Raw genomic sequence first — 7,110 nt, 5'->3', positions numbered from 1 at the left:
TTACAGTAACATGGCTTTGCTTGAGGACGGGATGAAAGAATAAAGATGCAGCCTGGGCAACATAGTGAACCCCATCTCTACAAAAAGTAAAAAATTTAGCCAGGCATGCTGCACCTGTAGTCCCAGTGACTCGGGAGACTGAGGCGGGAGGATGGCTTGAGCTTGGGAGATCAAGGATGTTGTGAGCTGTGATCGCGCCACTGCACTCCAACCTGGGTGATAGAGCAAGACTCTGTCTCAAAAAAAAAAAAAAAAAAAAAAAAAGAAAAGAAAGAATAAAGGTTAATTCATCATCTTGGACATAAAAAATATTTTCTTGAGTGTTACTTAGATGTGTTTTTACTTCCTGCCCTTCCAAGAAAAATACTAGTGATGGTTCTGCCTCTTTCAGCTTGGAGAAGACAACCATGCCCGTAAATACGGAACAGTTAGGTCTGAGCAGGCATAAAGAAAATCTCCATTGTGTGCTGTTTTCAGCACAGTTAGTTTGGAATGAGTAAACGTGTGTGAGGTAATTGCCATGCTTTGTGGCAATCAGACCTACAAAGGGGAAGGTCACAAATCACCCAGTAATACCACTTTGCACAAAGAAATTGGGAGTGTACATTTCTTTTTCTTCTTCTTTTTGCTTTGTTAGAAGTGGGTGTTCACTTTATCTCTGATGGCATGTGATTGTCATGAAGTCAGTCGTGATGATAGCTCTCAACTCCAAACTGCTGAGACCAGGGATTACCTCAGCCATCTATATCCTGCACACGGTGCCTAGCACTGGCTGGAGCTCAGCGAGTATTTGTTGAGTGAGTGAATCAATCCTATTTCGCCTTCTTGCCAGTTCTGGTCTGGGTGGTCGGTACTCTCCTTCCTGAGTATCGTGCAGACCCAGGTTTCTGGCGTCTGGGCTCATTGGCGGATGTGGGAGCAGCCTCTTCCTTTCTGCAGTGGGAATTACTATCCAGAGCCAGGTACAGGCCCCGGAGGAGGGTCCTATGGGGCCACAGGTCCAAGGCCCTCCAGTTCCCTTTGCCTGGCTGGGGTTTTGTGGAAGAGGAAAGCCAGTGTCCTGAAATGATTCCTTCCTCACTGCCATCAATACCGGAAATACTCCCAAGGGATTTAGAATCAGAAAAATCACATTTCTAAATTTTCTAAGATGAACATGTATAGCTTTTATACACAGAAAAACCATAGTAGAACACAAACACACATACAACCTCCCCTGAGTCTTGGGGAAGCTTGTCACTGGGGAGGTTAGCGGAAATTGCACACTTTTCTCTGCTAGCTGGTTAAAAGTCTTCAAAAACCCTGTCTGAATTTAATCTTAGGAAATGGAACTTCATAGATGGTTCAGGAATGTAAAGATTCACACATCACAAAATATTTCAATGTATTTGATGCCTGATAAACATGTAAATATCAGAGTGTTGTGTCTTTGCTTATGAGTTGTATATTTCTATTCGTTTTAATGGTTATCACGATTTTTTCAAAAGATCTTTAATGTAACAGTGATTATTTTGGGTTACTGTGTAAGAAAGCTATTTAGCCACTAGAGGGCAATGTGACACAGCACAAAGTAGGTCTTGGTTCAGCTGAAACCCTTACTTTTCAAAATGGGAACATACACCAGCCTGGCCAACATGGTGAAACCCAGTCTCTACCAAAAAAAAAAAAAAAAAAAAAAAAAAAAAAAATAAATAAATAAATAAATAAATAAATACAAAAATTTGCCGGGCGTGGTGGCGGTCGCCTGTAATCCCAGCTACTCAGGAGGCTGAGGCAGGACAATCGCTTGAACCGGGGAGGCAGAGGTTGCAGTGAGCTGAGATCGTGCCACTGCACTCCAGCCTGGGCGACAGAGCAAGACTCTGTCTCGAAACAAAAAACAAAAACAGAAACAAAACACAACAAAATGAGAAATGAAAATGGAATTTTAAGGAAGCAGGCACTTTTATATATGTCCATGTTAAAGTTCTAGAGCTGTTGATAAATATAAAAACAATAATTCTAAGTTATTTCAGTAGGATTTATTCATTGTTTTATTAATGCTTAGTATTTTCCAATTCACCTTTCATGTATATGTATTCTATATAAAATTTGTATAAAATGGAGAATGACATACTATCTAAAGTGTAAAAAACACATATACATGTATACATACACAGATATATAGATTTTGCTGTTGTAATTATAGAAGAAAACAATGACCTCGGTGCCATTAAAAAAGCACTGGATTTTTCCACATATGTTTTTCTCTTCCTTAGGGACGCAGAGTTGCAATGAGATGACTTTTGAAGGTTCTGTCTTGTAATATTGTTCTGCTGTTGTGTAAATTCAAAACGCCTTCGTAACAACAGACTATTAGAATTAATTTACCTGCATTTTTACTTTATTTTTGCTGAAGACCAGAGTTTTATTATTATTCAAATCAGACTTCCTGAGCATTTGGGGATCTAAGTGTTTTTTTTTGTTTTTTTTTGTTTTTTTTTTTGAGATGGAGTCTCACACTGTTACCTGGGCTGGAGTGCAATGGTGCCATCTTGGCTCACTGCAACCTCTGCCTCCTGGATTCAAGCAATTCTCCTGCTTCAGCCTCCTGAGTGTCTGGGATTACAGGTGCCTGCCACCACTCTCAGCTAATTTTTTGTATTTTTAGTAGAAACAGGATTTCACTATGTTGGCCAGGTTGGTCTCGATCTCCTGACCTTGTGATCTGCATCCCTCGGCCTCCCAAAGTGCTGGAATTACAGGTGTGAGCCACCGTGCCTGGCCTAAGTTTTTAAAGATAATTTGGTGGGAAGGGGCTAGGGAAGTGGGGAGTGCTGATTGATCAAGTTGGAGATGGAATCATAGGGGGTTGAAGTGAGGTTTCCTTGCCGTCTTCTGTTCCTGGGTGGGATCTCAGAACTGATTACCAGTCTAGGTGGTGTCAGCTGATTCATCTAGTGCAGGGTCTGCAAATTCCTTCCCGAGGTTAGCTAGGCCTATGCCCAGGAATGAACAAGGACAGCTTAAAGGTTAGAAGCAAGATGGAGTCGGTTAGGTCTGATCTTTCACTGTCATAATTTCCTCAGTTATAATTTTTGCAAAGACTGTTTCAATCCCTCCCTTAGGGTTTCATAGCACCTCATTTTTAAGGTGTGGGCTGTGAAGATGGGAAAAGGCCATTGATCGCTCTGGCTTCTTCCCACTGACAGGGACATAGTAGGCTAGGTGTTGACCCCAAGGTGAGAGGAGTGGAACTGCTTCACAGCTATCTGAGCTGTTTAAGCGTACTCACACAGCCAGGCTGAGGTTCCAAGGCTTTCATGACAAAGGCACTCATATTCTCATGTACAGTTTTAGTATGACATTTAAGCAAACAGTGTACAATAAGGTAAATAGTGAGTTCTAAAACAAAGAGTGCAATTACCAGCTTTAAAAGTAAAGATTTAAAAGCATTAGTTTGGGCACTTTTAGCCTCCCAAAATTTAGGATTCAGTCTAAATTGCAGAAAAAAAAAAAAAAAAAAACAACTAACAACAGATGTACTGTAGTTTTTGAAACATAATTTTTCTCTCTTCAGTCCTTATTTTTATTAAATAAGGACCAATTTGTTTGTGAAATAAACTTTAGTTTTATTATACTTGGCATGATTATTTAAAAGCACAGCAAGAATAAGTATTTTTCACATAGGCCTTTTAAATTGGCTTTGATGTAACTCTGTATAAAGAGTCTCAGATAAGACTTTAAAGCCCATCCCAGCCATGGGTTTGTACCCTCAAATGCCTATGAGTTGGGTAAATTCCTCTCTTTTTGAGATCCCAAGATAACTTAAGATTCCTGGGCCTGTTGGAAAGTGACATTCTTTACTTACCGTAGGTTAGGAACCCTGTACAGGTATTGTGTAGACAAAGTATGAGGCCAGTTTTCCCTAGGGGTTTTTATTGGCTCTATAAGTCAAGTTTGATTCCTTAAACAAAAGCATGCCATTCCAGTCAAAGCCTTTCTAAAATAACCATTTTCTCCAGTTGTGTCCTGTTGCAAAAGAAAACATTCTTAGTGCACTTATGCAAACAATTATGTTGCCATAAATTAAGAATACTTGCAAATAACTTCCAGATTCTGGAGAAATCAGGTAGAGAGAAACAAATATGCTCTAAAATTTTGTTCACAGGAGTATATTTTACTCAATTGTTAAAAGCTGTAAGTAGCTCAAAAGAAATGTTTTCTTGGCTCTGAAAAATGAAAAGAATCAGCCACGTTTTAAACAAAAAAAAAAAAAGAAAAAAAGAAAAGGAAAAGATTAGTTCAGTTTTCTATTAGCTCATTCCATTCAGTAAACTCCTGTTCTGCTTAATATTCATGAACATTTCAGCTTTCTATGAGAGTCCTAAACATTTTTTCCTTTATTTTAATGTTGCAATCTCCAAAGCTAGCAGAAACTTGCATTCAAGAACACCTGTCAAAGTTTTATAGCTGATTATAAAACCATCTTCTAAAGAGGATCAAAACAAGACAACAATTGTCTGTGGATGAGAAAACATTTTAGGGCAGCCACAGTCAAACACAATTGACAAGAAAATTTGTAACCTCTGTGGCACACAATAATTTAAAATAGCAGTTGTAATTATTACTGATAACGTATGCTAAGGCATATCAGAATTATAGGAATCTTACACAATTTTGAAACACATGCTAATAACATATTAATATGAATATAACCCAAAGAAAGTTAAACAGCATCTTATAATTGGCTGTATTTCCTGCATGATTTTAATATATTAAATAAGCAGACTATGTCTTTTTGGACTGTAGGGGACCTATTGTTTTTTAACTTTGAATTTGATCTTGGCAGCTTTGTCAAATATCAAGGGTTTAAAACACTGGATGTCACAAAATAGAATCCTAGGTCACCATAAGTCATTTATTTAGCCAAAATGATAACTCACAAAGTTTTAAAAAGGAAAAAACCCTTAGTTTGATAGAAAAGAGACTCAGCTTCTCAAACTACAAGACCCAGTGAAGACAGCACGAGGCCAGTTGAATCAGTCCCTTCTCTCTCCCCTCCCTTTTTTGGGGTTTACTTAAAGGCAAACAAAATTTTTTCATTGTCTCTCAATATTACATAAGAATCTTTTTCAAAAGAAAAAACAAAATTTCATGTTTGCATTAGTGCATCTTTAATGCTAAAGCTAGTTTTTAGTAAAATTTAAAAAATCTATCCAGTTTTAATTAGTTTGACCATAAGTTAATGTTTTTATAAACCTTTTTTTTGAGACAGAGTCTCACTCTGTGGCCCAGGCTGGAGTGCAGTGGTGTAATCTTGGCTCACTGCAAGCTCTACCTCCCAGGTTCATGCCATTCTCCTGCCTCAGCCTCCCGAGTAGCTGGGACTACAGGCACCTGCCACCACACCTGGCTAATTTTTTGTATATTTAGTAGAGACAGCATTTCACCATGTTATCCAGGATGGTCTCGATCTCCTGACCTCATGACCCGCCTGCCTCAGCCTCCCAAAGTGCTAGGATTAAAGGCATGAGCCACCGTGCCCGGCCTTTTATAACCCTTTACAATTTAGTTGTTGTTGTTGTTACAGAGCAGAACCATATTTTAAGAAAACTCTGTTGTGCTTTTATTCCAATGTTCAACTTATGGTAAAACTAACAAATACCCCTTTAACTTTAGCCAATATATTTACACACAGAATCTCTTTTACAATTAATTTTTTATAAACCTTTCACAACTTGCTTAAACCTTTAGATTTTTCCAATCTCACTTAAAACAATACCTTAACCCTCTGAACTTGGGCAAGAAATCCATATTCCCATGCCTTCTTATAATCTTTTACCAAAAGTACATTCTCCTTTTCTTACACACCTTGCATGTAGAACTTCCTTCAGCAGCCTCAAATACCTATTACACTGTTAACTCTGTGCAACTTCTATTTTTGGTGAAAAACCTGGTTAGTAAGCCATTTTAATTATGTACCAGGTGTGGAGCTTACGACAGACCCAGGACAGAAGTGCAGGTAAAGTCTGACTTTTTCCAGCATAGCTACGAGTTGTGGCTAACTCCACATGTACCCAGCACTTACCTAGCAGTAAAGCAGGTAAGTGTATAGTTATGAGTCATAGTGGCATTTTTATGAAGCATTTAGGCAGCCTAATAATCTTTAAATTGTACAACATTTCTTGCATAAATTCCCTTTCATGAATCCTTTCATGACTTAGACCATTTATTACATGCTTGGACTTTCTGACTTGTTCTAAACATCTCTCTTTTTAAACAACCAGTCATTTCACTTTAGGATGAAAATTTACCATACAAGATCCTTTCTTATACAAAATATCTTTCCTTTATAACCTTCTTTGCAGAGCTAGGGGGCTAATTTCACATGTCACCAGGCCTTATCTAGAATTTAATGACTCCAAGCTAGGTAAATTGAACAATTTTCAAAAGTTAAAGAAGTAGTTTATGATCTTAAAGCATTTAGCAAACCTAATATCAGACCCAATTTAGACTACATGTCTAAATTTTGAAGACATTTTTATTTTACCAATAATTTTTAAATCTGTCTTTATCACCAAAAGATTACTAAAGTTAGGTGAACTAAAGGGCATTAGTTTTAATTTATCTGGCAAAATATTTGATAAGTGCTTACTTTTCTTTAAACCAATTAATTATAGCTCTTTTATGTAAACATCACACACACAACATATATAAATACATAGACAAACAGGATCCACTAGTTGTAAGGTTTTTCATTTGCCAGTTCTTAAGTTTCCTAATGGGATTACTGGATTCAGGCTAGAGCCCTGTGAAAAACAGGGCTGGGAAAGCATGCAATTGCTAGGGCCTAATAAGCTGGCACAGCTGGAAGGCAAAACAGATCCCCCAAATTAAGGGTACCACTTTATACGGGATCCCTCAGGATTCCCCCCAAAAGAGGGAAATACTACAGAAGAAGCTAGTGTAGTACTTCTACCCTGCATTCTTTTTTTTTTTTTTTTGAGATGGAGTCTCACTCTGTTGCCCAGGCTGGAGTGCAGTGGCCAGATCTCATCTCACTGCAAGCTCCGCCTCCTGGGTTCATGCCATTCTCCTGCCTCAGCCTCCCGAGTAGCTGGGACTACA

Source organism: Macaca nemestrina, chromosome 14 (genome assembly GCF_043159975.1).
Source record: "Macaca nemestrina isolate mMacNem1 chromosome 14, mMacNem.hap1, whole genome shotgun sequence".
NCBI lineage: Eukaryota > Metazoa > Chordata > Mammalia > Primates > Cercopithecidae > Macaca > Macaca nemestrina.
Note: the sequence above shows the minus strand (reverse complement) of the source record.